This window comes from Panthera onca, chromosome C1 (genome assembly GCF_046562875.1).
Source record: "Panthera onca isolate mPanOnc1 chromosome C1, mPanOnc1 haplotype 2, whole genome shotgun sequence".
In the NCBI taxonomy this organism is placed as follows: Eukaryota; Metazoa; Chordata; class Mammalia; order Carnivora; family Felidae; genus Panthera; species Panthera onca.
The window spans coordinates 83,976,532-83,990,316 of NC_138346.1; the positions used below are offsets into that span (position 1 = coordinate 83,976,532).

General features: G+C 37.0%; 1 long non-coding RNA gene across 2 annotated transcripts in view; it reads left to right on the forward strand.

Moving 5' to 3' along the window:
• LOC144617058 (uncharacterized) overlaps positions 1–13,785 on the forward strand; it is a 379,073-nt gene that overhangs the window by 109,287 nt on the left and 256,001 nt on the right. For both annotated transcript variants that reach the window (XR_013557064.1, XR_013557063.1), the window contains exon 2: positions 7,045–7,096. This is a non-coding gene — a long non-coding RNA (uncharacterized LOC144617058). The remainder of the gene's footprint in view (positions 1–7,044; positions 7,097–13,785) is intronic.

A 13,785-nucleotide genomic window follows, 5' to 3' on the forward strand; every position in this document is an offset into this window, starting at 1 on the left:
CAAACCACTTCAAAACCAAGTGCTTAAAACAATAATTGCTTACTTAGATCATGATTTTATGGGCTATTAGGAATGGGCTCAGGTAGATGGTTTTTCTGGACTCCTCCAGATTCAGCCATTTATCTGTAGTTAATTCTCTGGTTGGCTGGAACTACCCAGTCTAGAATGGACTCAGCTGTGCTGGCTCATCATTCTTCTTTGCAGTCTCTTATCTTCTAGACTGAGATCTTGGGCTTATTTACCTGTTTGCTGGGCAGGGTTCTAAGAAAACAAGTGGAAAACTAAGCTGCTTGAGGCCTAGGATTCTAACTGATGCATCATAACTTTTACTTCATTCACTTGACCAAAGCAAGTCACAGAGCCATCCCAGACTCAAAGTAATGGTAAATAGAATGCATCTCTTAAAGAGAAAAGCTATATAGAAACATTACAAAGAGCATAGATACAAGGAGGAATGAAGTATTGTGACCAACTCTGGAGTCTACCACAGTCTGCCTTCTGGCTACAATTTTCACAGTCTTTCCCATGGAAAATATATTCTTACTTCTTCTACAAGTCATACCATGAACTATGACATCAGGTTTGAAATCTAGAATGTAATTATGGTAAGTCCAGATGAAACTTATCATATGTGGATTTTCTTGATCCTGAGACTCATGAAATGAAAGTTTATCTATCCCACAAGCATCCAGTCTACACTGTTAAAACAGAGATAGAATAACTTCAATAAATACTATCATTCTAAAAGAAAAAAAGAAGGGGGGGGGGTGGTACATGGCAGTGACTGGTCCATAGCAGTTTTAAAATATAGGTGGGGAAAGTGTTGTCAGCCTCCCTTATCTTGGAGTAAATAGTCTTTAAGATGACTCTGTATTCCTTGGAAGTCGTTTCCCAGTTTGGTCTCCATGGCTTCTGGTTCTACCCTCTGGGCTATTGACTCTGCCCTCTAGGACATCTTTCCTTTTTCAGTTTCCTTCCTTGGCCCTTTAAAATATTTTGTCATTCAGCCCTAGAAAGTTGGGAGCCCAGAGGCCTTTTTGCAATGTGAGTAAAATCATGCTTTCTGGAACCAGGCTGATGCCTTTTATACATATACATTTTTTTTTCTAAATTATTGTGGGCTTTATTAAAAAGGTAAACTCACTATTGCTTTTTACACATGGCTCTCTACAGATAGGCTCATTTACTGTCACTTTGGGATTGGGATTCTGTGGGACCGTCTTCTCGAGACTCTGAGAAATAGTTTTGTCTATCTGAGAGTCTGTTTGAAAACATATTAATTTTTTCAGATTTCTTAAGAGAGGACTTTGGACTTAGAGTCTTGCGTGGATCTTTTTTCCTCAGTCCTCATTTTATACTGAGGATTTTTACTGACTGGGAAGACTGAAGATAAGAAACATTTGCATCCCAGAAAATGATGTCCCCTCTGTGTTCCCTCAAAATTCTCCTTGTAAACTGGCCAGTTCTTTATTTAGCCCATTTCCTTCTTCCTGTACCTATATGTAGTTAGGACCAACCAGCTGACATTTCAGCATTTTGTAGAGATCTATAGAGCCCAAATCCAAAGTTAATTATATACATTTGCTGTATTTCATGTTCTTATAGGTAACACTTTTGTCTATTATTTTATTCAAAAAAAACCCTCCAATAACAATTTTATTTCCCCCCGGCATTTGCTAAGAGTTTGTTTGCCATTTTCTCAGCCTCTACTTAGTACTCACTGCCAATGGCACTTATTTTAGATTTTTGTCATGGCAGCACCTCAATTCTAGGAACCGATTATTTCTGCATCAGTTTTTGCTGTGTTAAAAAAATCATAAAATTTAGTGGCTTTAAACAGTAGCCAATTAAAAAAAAATGTAGCTCATAGTCCTGTTCGTCATCGTATTGAGCTGGACTCCATTGCACTTGTGTCTGCAGTTCGCTGTGAGGTCAGCTGGGGTCTTCTTAGTATAGAATGGCCTCAACTGAGGCTACTCATCTTGGTTCCCTGTGTTTTGTCATCATCCAGCAGGAGAGCCTGGGCTTGTTTTCATGGTGACTGCTCAGAGTTTCAGGAAATCAAACAGAGGCAGGCAAAGTCTTTGAGGCCTCAAATTTCAACCGGTACGCTTTCATTTCTGCTATTCTGTGGACGAAAAGAAGCTATAGGGCCAGCCAAGAGTTAGGAGAAGGGAAAATGGAGTCAGTTCTTGATGTGAAAAGGTGCAAAGTAACATATTAAGGGACACAGATAGAAAGAACACAGAAGGATTTAAGGCTCTTTTTGCAACATAGCATACTCTACTGTATCTCACTATCAGTAAATTTTGTTACAGTTACTGATTTCTCAAGAAACACATCAAAGTAATTATTATTCCTTCTAGAAAGGATAGCTGTGGCCTCATAAAAACTTTTCTGCTTCCTTGGGGATTTACTCAGACTTTCTGACTATACAGCTCACCCCTGTACAAGTTAGTATCCTACTTCTGATACTCGTAGTCTGCTTGTTTCAGTAGGCAGATCGCAATCTGACTCTTGCCTACTTGCCTGTCTTCGGCTCTGCACAACTCTACCTGGTCGGATCTAGACCCATGGAGTTGGTTCTGGATTGTTGTGTGATGCTTCATGCACCTTGGAGTCATCATTACCACCAGTCAGGCTATCGTTGGGAGGGATACTCCACAAAAGAGTATATCTAACCTCTGCAAGTCCTGTCTCAGTGGGAACATGGTCTAAAGACCTTTCTTATCATGTACTTCCTTCTGATTAGCTCAGTGATTAGACTTTTCTCATGAATTACAAGTTATCTAAGCAAAATGTGCAAAATACATAATTTATTTTTTTAATTTTTATAATCTAAAAGGGAAAACAATTTTAACTTTGATGATTGAAGTTCTTGTGCTTTGTCAGGAATTACAAGAATTACGTCAGGGTCGCCTGAGCGGCTCAGTCACTTAAGCGTCTGACTTCGGCTTAGGTCATGATCCCACAGTTCGTGGGTTTGAGGCCCGTGTCAGGCTCTGTGCTGACAGCTCAGAGCCTGGAGCCTGCTTCGGATTCTGTCTTTCTCTATCTCTCTCTCTGCCCCTCCCCCACTTGTGCCCTGTCTGTCTCCGTCTCTCAAAAATAAATAAACGTTAAAAAAAAAATAATTACATCAGAAATTTCTTCGTTGAACATTTTTGCTTAAGGATATATGGTAGGATTGAATCAAGACAAGGTGACAGGGCTTCACAAAAGTAGAAATTGCCATTGTTATATATTTTGTATAACAGAAATAAATGGTTAATCAATTAACAATTAATTTTTTGGTAATTAATTGACCTAACTGGTGGTAAATTTTCTCAATACTCCACAAAAGAGACAGTCATGTTGATTTTTTATAGTGGTACAGGTTTTTGCAAGAATGGATATCTGCTCTGCCAGCTACACAATGATTCCAGTGGTGCAACCATTTATATGTAACCTTATTGCGAGAGTTGTGTGGGGAAGCACCATGAGCTGAGTGATTTCACCCCACGTTTTAGCTCTATAAGTGGTGGGATTGGTTTGGCTCTCCTGATACTGAGCATTTCTATTGGGCAGAGTTTATGAACACTATCTCAAAAGGGACCTATATTCATATATGCTTATTTATCCATGTAATTGCTTAGGCATTTACAAAATAGCTATAGCAGTTGTTCATATATAACTTTGATAATAGTCTCTAGTCTAATCTTCAGTGGTTAGGGTAGCATCTAATTCCACACCACATGCATACTCCGTAGAGACGGTACTTAAAAGTAGGAGATGTTTTCTTTAGAAACTAGCTATTCAGAGAAGAGGAATAGAATCCCTGCCCACTTCAGTGTTGTTAGCCCCATGAGTTTCAGTTATCAAGAGGAAAGAGTATATTGGATAGAAGTATTCAAGTTAGATAGTATAAGCTGAGGACTCTATTTTTCCTCAAAAGTAAAACTTTTTTGACTGAGAACATTTACATGAAACATATAGTTGCAGGCAGTCAATATCTGTTGAATGATTGATTAATAACCCCCTCCAAGATTGTATGATAATTGACTTTATTTTAATGATTGTGTGAACTGTGCTTTTTTTCTACAGTGATGAAAATGACGAGGATGAAAGAAGGTTATATCTGTCTGACATGTCCATGTTACCTGCTTGTTAGCAGTTAGGCCATGTCTGAGCCCTCTGACAACTATTCTGTGTTATAAAATTCATATAAAAATGGTCTGAGCCAGGGGCACCTGGGTGGCTCAGTTGGTTAAGTGGCCAACTCTTGATTTTGGCTCAGGCCATGATCTCACAGTTTGTGAGTTGTCCTGCATTGGGCTCCATGCTAACAGTGTGGAAACTGCTTGGGATTCTCTCTCTCTCTCTCTCTCTCTCTCTCTCTCTCTCAAATTAATAAATAAACTTAAAAAAATTTTTAAATAAAGAGTTTCTTAAAAAAATAAAATGGTCTGAGCCCTCACGTCATGTATATGCAAATCTTTAAATCTTTACAGTATCTCCCATGATTTTTGAGCGGTAATGTTGTGAATGGTGGTAGGGAGAACGTTTTTAATAGTGTTTATAAAAAGTAGAAAAGAGAGTTGACTTGGAAGGCCAGAAGGGTTTTCACGCAGGTGTGAAAGTTCCTGTAGAGTTTATACACACGTGGATTCATCAGTTATCTGCTGCCTTCACTTCTGTCAGTCTGCTGAAGAAATATACAACCTCATAAATTCATTCACGTTTAAAACTCATGGCCTATAACTTCAACTGTGATTATTCCAAGTGTATATAATCTCTATAGGGAATTTAGCAAACAATTAGTGATTTTAAAATAATGGTTGCATGGGCAGTTGGCTTGCTTAGTCAGTAGAGTGTGCAACTCTTGATCTTAGGGTCATGAGTTCAAACCCCAGTTTGGCATTGAGTCTACTTAAATAATATAAAATAATGGTTGCAAATTATGGTTTTGACGTTCCTTGGATTTCAGTAAGTTCTTTGTGAAGAAATCTCAAGGATTGCTAACTCAGTGTCATTTTAACAGAAGACTTCAGGTAACTTTGGAAGCAAACTCTTTATTTCAAGAAAGAACACAAAAGTTGAAGCCTAAGGATCTGTTATTAAGCCCAGAAAAGTTTTGTAAATTAATGTGAGGCTTTAGTTACTTTACTACATTGACTTTCAGTTCTTCTGTCATTAGTAAGTTTGCTTTTTGCCTTCTTGTATTTTTATGGGTCATTCTATTACAGGGAAGATATGGAATGTACTTGAGAATGTTCAAAGAAAGTTTATTGTTGAAGGTACAGAATACCAAGGCCACATGTCCATTAGAATGGAGAATAAAATCATAGTGTACTTCTTAGGAACTATTTAAAACTCCATTCTGTATTTACTTGTGAATAATTACTTATTCTCTGATTTTTTTTCTTAAAGCATAAAATGATTTTGAGAGGATTCTGAATTTAAGTTAAAAATTTATAAATTAAAAGCATGAGAATCCTTTGTAGTTCACACACACACATACATGCAGGGTATAGGTGATGAAGAGTATTCTTCCTCCATTACATTAAGTAGCTCTGCTAAGAATTTTATCTTAAATGGAATATATATATATGTGTATATATATATATATGTGTATATATATATATATGTGTATATATATATATATATGTGTATATATATATATGTGTATATATATATATGTGTATATATATATATGTGTATATATATATGTGTATATGTATGTGTATATATATATATGTGTATATGTGTATATATATATATATATGTGTGTGTATATATATATATATATGAAAATTGGTCTTTTCTTTAAGAAAATAGCTCTAATTTCTAATTGAGTCATTGAATTAAAGCATACCATTACAAAGCCAAGAAATAATTAAACAATGTTTTTGAGAGTTGCTAATGTAACAGCAATATATTATATTTTTATTAAAGCCCCTAAAACAGTATTTAGCAAATAAGTATTTATTTTGGAATAGTGGTAACACAATCAAGTATACATTGGGCAAACAGCTATGTTTAGGTATATAAGTTATAGAAAGTACTCATACACTCACTTCACTTTGAACTCTATAGGAAAGGCAATGCTTAGAAAATGCAAAAGGGAAACAATTACTATAGCTATTGTTTTCCACATCGAAGACATTACATGGTTATATTTTTTAAACCAAACTGTATGTGGATAACTTTTTAATTTTTTTCTAGCAAAAGTTTGATATACTCCTAAAATAAAGTTGCATATGATTTAGAAATATATCTTCATTTCATATGTGTTCTTTGGTCTTTTATTGACATTTAGTAAAACATAAGAATTTGAAACTTAACACTGAAGAGCAGTTCAATCTTAAAATGAAAGGTGCTTTAACATGAACTCCTTTCATCTCATGAAATACTTGTTTCGTTTCATGCATAAGTGTGTGGACTTCTGTCCTTGATTCTTGAATTGGAATTTTAACAAAAAATTTTTTTTTAATTTTAATGTTTATTTACTTTTGAAAGAGACAGAGTACAAGTGGGTAAGGGGCAGAGAAAGAGGAAGACATGCGATCTGAAGCAGGCTCCAGGCTCTGAGCTGTCAGTACAGAGCCCGATGCAGAGCTTAAACCCATGAACCATGAGAACATGACCAGAGCTGAAGTCGGACACTTAACCAACTGAGCCACCCAGGCGCCCCAGAATTTTAACAAAATTTAAACATGTCTTGCCATTTGGAAATACATGGATGAAACTGGAGGGTATTATGCTAAGTGAAATTAGTCAGAGAAAGACAAATATCATATGACTTCACTCATATGAGGAATTTAAGATACAAAACAGATGAATATAAGGGAAGGGAAGCAAAAATAATATAAAAACAAGGAGGGGGACAAAACTTATATAAAAGACTCTTAAATATAGGGAACAGAGGGCTGCTGGAGGGATTGTGGGTGGGGGGATGGTCTTGGGTAAGGAGCATTAAGGAATCTGCTCCTGAAATTATTGTTGCACCATATGCTAACTAACTTGGATGTGAATTAAACAATAAAATATATGTGTCTTTTGCAGTGTGGAAGCTGAGGAATGGAACAAGATGGCGGCATGAGCAGAGACTTCTAAGGTAGGCCTCCCTTACCACCTCAGCTCAGCCTGCATATTGACGTTCTCTTATATCAGACCTCAGGGCAGGATCTGGTCAAAATCCTTATTTGTCCCAGTCATTCATCCAATAAATAAATGTATATTCTTATCTACCAACTGTAATGGAAATGAGCTATCAGAGCAATTACAAGTTTTATAAAGTTTTATTGGAATGCCTAGAAATGTACAACTGAACTTGTTTAGAAGTGCTGCTAATGGTGCATCAAGGTCAACATGACTCTTATCTTTTAGTTGGGACACACAACAGATGGTATCATGAACAGGAAAAAGATGCCCACCCTAGAGGTATGATGGTGATTATCCAGCACTCATGGAGGTTAAACAAGCACAGGAAAAAATCAGGGATTTGTGAGATTCCCTAAGGCAGAAAGCAATATACTTCTGTCCAAGAAGAATCCACTGCTGTTGGGTTTGGTCTGGACTTAGGTCTTCTCTACCCAGATTAGGGATAGGGGCAATTTGAATGGAGGCAATTCAGTTCTGATAGGAAAACAATGAAGCACTTTAGAGAATTCGTCTCTCAGTTTGTCCTGCTAGATAGATAGTACTTCGTCTTTGAGTTTACAAGCTTCTGTGTAGGAAAGAGAGAAGGTAACATGTCATAAATATGACTGGAAGAATTGGTACATAATGTTGTCCCACATATTCAGAAATGGAATCCAGACTCTAATTTCAGTGATGATCATGGCATTCCCATAAAATTTTATAGCTCATTTTTATGTGCCTACATAGACTTAAGTGACAAGTATTTGTCTCAGGTTTATGATATGCACTGAATGAATATCAAGTTAAAAAGGACATCAACTTTAAAACTTCCTTTCATAGCTTATTGAGAGAACTATTTTCTTACATAATCACAGAGAAGGAAACCATTTGTAGTTTGACTAATTGGAACAGTAATCTACCCTTTTCAGAAAATGCTTTTGTCAGATGTACCTTAAAATACCTAGTCCTCTCCCCCTAATTCCTAGAACACGCAACAGGTTTCATTTGATTCTTCTGAATAAGAGCCTGATTATAAAAACTATATATTGGTCATTTTTTTTAATAAAGAGCAAATCCATTGTAATGTTTACTGATATTTGGACAAACTTATTCATGTAAACAAATGATTTCAAACTCTTAGGGACTTAAAAGTGGAAAGATTATTTCTGGATTACAGTACATGCCCTTTCCAAATCAGTGCAGGGAGGAGAGAGCTCTCCTTCATGTCCTTACTAAAGGGGCAAGCTGATGGAACAGCCATTATTTGAACACTGTCTTTCACTGTGGTAGGAGGAGGGCTTGGAATGGTGAAAGCTAACATTTTACTGGTCAAAGCAACTCACAGAGCCATGCCTAATTGCAGTGAGGGAGGAAAGCACAATCCAACCTACCAGAACCATGGTTTTTGTAAAAGCCCCAATGACTATCTCAGGGACAGCTTGGCAAAATCACTCAGATAATGCCTAGCTCTGACCTAGCAATTCCATTTCTAGTAATTCATACTATGGCACAAGCATGTTCATTTCTGTGCTGTTTGTAATAGCAGAAAGTAAAATCCTCAGGAAAGGTTTCTGATTAAATAAATCATGTTAAATTCATTCAATGGTATAACTCATAGCCTGTGAAAAATGAGTGGGATGTATTTGAATTAACATGGAAATCTATGATAAAGGAATATTGTTAATACAGTGTATGTGCATGTGATGGTGGTGGTGGGGAATGTGTGTGCATGCATTTGTGAGCTGATACATGCAAAGCACTTAGAACAGTGCTTGACACCAATAATAGTATCTAATACTTACATGCAATTTTTTATATGTGAGGCACTCTTCTACCTGTTGTACATCACTTAAGTCATTGGATGACAACAATCATTTGAAATGATTTTATTATTCTCAATTCCCAAATGAGGAAACTTACAAAGAGTATCTGTTTGAACAATTTCTAGAATGATGTTTTAGAAACTGTAATGAGTATGGGCAGTGGTTCTAAGAGATGGAGTGTTTTTTGTTTTTGTTTTTGTTTTAATTCACTGTATTGCTTTCTGTTGCTCTTAGAATTTTCACCATGAGAACATGTTACTTTTGTAGTTAAACTCTGGTAATAAGAATAGATGTCCTGACAATGAACCAAGAGGAGCTCATTCCTGCTAAATTTATTTATACCTCTGCACCCTGATGAAGGTGAATTTTTTCTATGCAGGGAGAATACTTACGACAGAAGCTCTCAACTCCAATGATTCCCTTTGTCATAATTAAGCAAAGACTGAGCTGGTTATTCTTGATACCATGTTAGGTATTTGAGTGTAATGATCTGCAGTAGGTTTGATTTTTGTCCCATACTTTCTCCTCTTTCTGGATTCTGCATTGCGGTACTGTTGCCGTCAGTCTTGGCTAAGTGGACTGGCTTTGGAAGTGGTTTGTACTGTCTTGAAGCAGAGTACCGAAGAGTCACTGTGAGGCTGTCCTCCTGCTCTTTTCTCTCTGCAGTGGGAAGGGTAATATCCAGACAGGGGTTGCTTTATCCTGAATCTTAGAGGGAAGAGAACATAAAAAACAGCTTTAGAACATGTAACATGAGTGAGAAATTAGAAATGAACTTTGTTGTGTCAAGCCATTGGAACAGAATCATTTGCTGCTATCGCATAAACCAGTACAATTTAATACAGGACTTCAGAGAAATTAAGAAAGCAGAATTGGAGAAAATATGCTTTTTAGCAATCCTCGGGAGTGGGGACTCTGGGACCTATCAGCCTTTTGTGCTTTTTATTGTTTTTCATCTGTGTGTGTGTGTGTGTGTGTGTGTGTGTGTGTGTGTGTGTTACAGTATTAGCTCTTGGAACTGCTTTACCTGAAGTTCTCTACAGCTTGTTCTCCTGGAAGAATGGAAGAAGAAAAATGTGTATTGTTCCACTGCTTTCCTCTTGGCAGGCTAGGACTGGAAGACTTGTTACACGATTTCAATCTGGTCTTTATTTCTGTTTGTAAAAGATTGACTTGTTCTGCAGATCCTGTCAGTTGAAGAAGTGCCAATATTACAGAGTGTAAAAAATTGTGTTTCCTTTCCCACAATTCATTTCTCTATAGAGTTTCTCACTTAATTGCAAAATGTTGGAATCATTTTAATTTTCAGGTTTTTTTTTATTATCTAAATTAAGACATGATAGAATTATATATTTTTTTCTCTAGGTCTTTGATGTATTTCATTTGACATGAAATGCCTAATTCTTGGTCTTGACACTGAAGGGTCAGTGACCTGCTATAGTGATCAAGTTGTTAAGTGCTGTAAGTTAATTTCCCTATCAAGCATAATTGCCAACTAATATAAAAATTATGTTTCCAAGAATTTTAAAGATATGGTTCTACTTTTACTCATTAAAGAAAAAAAAAGGATTGATTTTCTTCTAATGGAGCTAAATTGATTGCTTACATCTTAGCAAAATAAAGAGAATAGCATATTTTATATCTCTTTTCCAAGGGTCTAAATGTCATCAGTTTTTTTAGCTAAAGAGAAATACACTGATTCTTTTAGTGTGTTTATTTCTGTAAGTTCTACTGCCCAGTGGAGACTGTTAGAAACCTCCCTGGGATACTTGGCATTGGGAGGTTTGCCATGATCCATAGTCAATCTGTACACAAGCATCATTTCAGGACTGTTGACCAAGATGAGTGAGGCATCTCTGCCCCAGTATTAAAACAATATCAAAGATATCTCGAGAAAAGATCCTTCTCTGCAATCAGCAGTTATGCTGTCCCTCTTCTGTACAACCTGGTCAAAGGACTGCCCCGCTCTGTTCCACTTTATGTACAGGATCGAAGCCTTCTGTGGCATTCATTTAGACCAATCCTTTTATCCTGATTTCCAAATGTGGCCTCAGAAGGAGGACAGATTGAGAATACCATGTGATTTGTGCTATGCTCTACAAGGTCTAGAAAGTATTCTAATGATGACCACACATAAACCTGTTTTGGAGGGAGACTTCAAGGATAGTCCCCCCCCCCCCCCCCGCCTCCCTTTTGCCTTCCAAAGCCATGAGGAAATTTTCTGATAGTATTTTAGATATAATTATTCTTCAAGACATAGAAAACCTAGGGAAACGTAAGTGGCTTTTCAAAGATGATAGGGAATTACAAAGTCTGTAAGAACGGTCTTTTTTTTTTTTAATGATTTATGCCACAACCTCAATTTCAATTTAAACTATATATATTTTAGTTACTACTAAAAATATTCCATAGAGGAAAAATAAGTCCTCTGGTGGTTAACATATAAAATGAATTATTCTATCAGCATTTGAGAAGTGTTTTTTTAAGGAAATGGATCTGAGAGAACAGCAAGTTCCAAACATGAAAATACATGTTGACTTAACACAGTTTTATTCTCAATGATTAGGATTTTCGTTATAAGGAATGGGGTGTTGGGTTATGAGTCAGGTTTGTTATTGTGAATGAGATTCTGAATGTGGTGCTCCTGGGTAACTTTTTTGTGTTTTATCTTATAAACATTATTTTAATACATACAGTATACTTGCATAAGAATTGGTCAATTACTGATAATTGTAATTATTGCATTTATTGGTAATATGTTTAATGCTAGATAGATTACACACCAAAGATACAGGGACAAGCTTGAATGATGTGGTGCCTTGAGGGATTGCTATAAAGCCTGAGTCTTAGGGGGAAACCTGAGGGGAAGGAATGTAGTTGCTGGGAAAGCAATTAGAATCTCTTATTCTGATGCAGATTTTCCTAGAAGACTGTATAAAGGCAGGAAGAAGAGGTGGTAATATAAGGAGTACTAATAAAATCCTGAAATATTCAACTGGATTGTGACATGTTACTGAGTGTTTTGAGGCATGTAACGAGCAGGCTCTCTTCTGGCCTCCAGTAATATCCACCTCCTGGTATTCACACCCTTGTGTAATCATCTTTCTTCAACTGTACACTGGCCCAGTGATTTGCTTCTAACCAGTAGAATAGAACCAAGGTGATGGGGTCTCAGTTCTTTGATTAGCTTACAAGGGACTCTAACTTCCAATTTGATAGCTGTAGCCTATAGTCAATAGCTTGATAGTTTATAAAGAGATTCTCCCCCTTGCTGGCTTTGATAAAGCAACTTACCCTTGTGGGGAGGCCCACGGGCAAGAAAATTAGGCCTCTGGACAGAGAAAATGAGTTCTGCTAGGATCTGAGGCCCTTAGTCCAAGAGCTCTTGAGGAACTGAAATTCTGCCAACCTCGTGTAAGTGGTTTAGGAAGTGAATACTTCTCTAATTGAGCCTTCAGATGAGTTCCCAGCTCTGCTTATTGCTCTGATTGCATCCTTGTGAGAGACACCAAAGCAGAGAACCCAATTGAGTTGTGCCCAAATTCCTGACCTATGGAACTATAAGATAAATGTGTTATGTTGCTAAGTTTGTGGTAATGTATTATACAGCAATAGATAACAAATACATATTTCTTAATCATAATTCTGTTGTTAATTTTGTGATTCGCTTCTTGACTATGACACGTCTTGATATTAAAATGTATACGTATAATGTACATTTAAGCAAAGCTCAGTGTATAAGAAAAGGAATTGATAAAAAGCAGTAGTTCCCAACATTCCATGTGCATCCGAATCACCTGGAGCGCTTGTTAACACAGTAAGCTGCCCCCCCTCCCCTCCAAGTTTTTGATTCGGCAAGTCTGGCTCTTAAAAATTCACATTTCTAAGAAGTGTCCAGGTATTGTAGTTTCTTCTTGCTTCAGGACAGATTGCCACAAACTTAGTGGCTTTAAATTACACAAATATATAAGCTTACAATTCTAGAGGTCCAAAGTTGGAAGTAGGTCTGTGTGAATTAAAATCAAAGCGTCTCTTCCTGGAATCTCTAGGGAAGAATATGTTTTCTTGCTTTTTCTAGCTTCCAGGGGCTGCCTGCTACTTGGCTTGTGGCCCCTTACTTCATCTTCCAAGCCAGTGGTATAGCCTCTTCAGATCTTTCTGACTCTGACCCCTGAACTCTCCTGCCCTTCCCTCTTTCACTTATGAAGACTCTTGTGATTACATTGATCCCAACTGGATAATCCAGGATAATCTTCTCAAGACCTGTAACTTAATCCTGTCTGCAAAGTCGCTTCTGCCATGTAAGGTAACATTTACAGGTTTCAGGATTAGGATATGGGCCCGTTGTTCTGCCCATCACATTGGTGATGTTGCTGTGCTGGCCCAGGGACTACACTGTGAGCATCAATGATTACAGATAATTGTAAGAACTGAGTTCCCTCTTCTTTTGCATTCTCTCTGAGTCCATCATGCCCACTCTTAGCCTTGCTCTTCCTAAGATTCCACACCTTTTGTTCCTCTGTGGACTTAGAAACTTCTTGCTTCAGTATTCATATATGCCTCACAGAAGCTCTCAGGGGTCTCACTTGAATGTAGGGAGAAGTTAGCTGCACTGATGACAATTGAAATGCTTATTAATCAGACAGTTCTTTCTGATTTTTAGTTTTTATCTATGTTTTTTAATGTTTATGTTTTACCACAGCAAAAATCTTTCCTTTGGCGATACTGTGTATTTTGGTTTTTTTTGAGCCAGTCAAATTCTAAATAGATTTTAACGCTCCCTAAAATGTTTTTCAAGATTAAATAAGAGAAATTCAAAGATACCACCATACCAACTGGG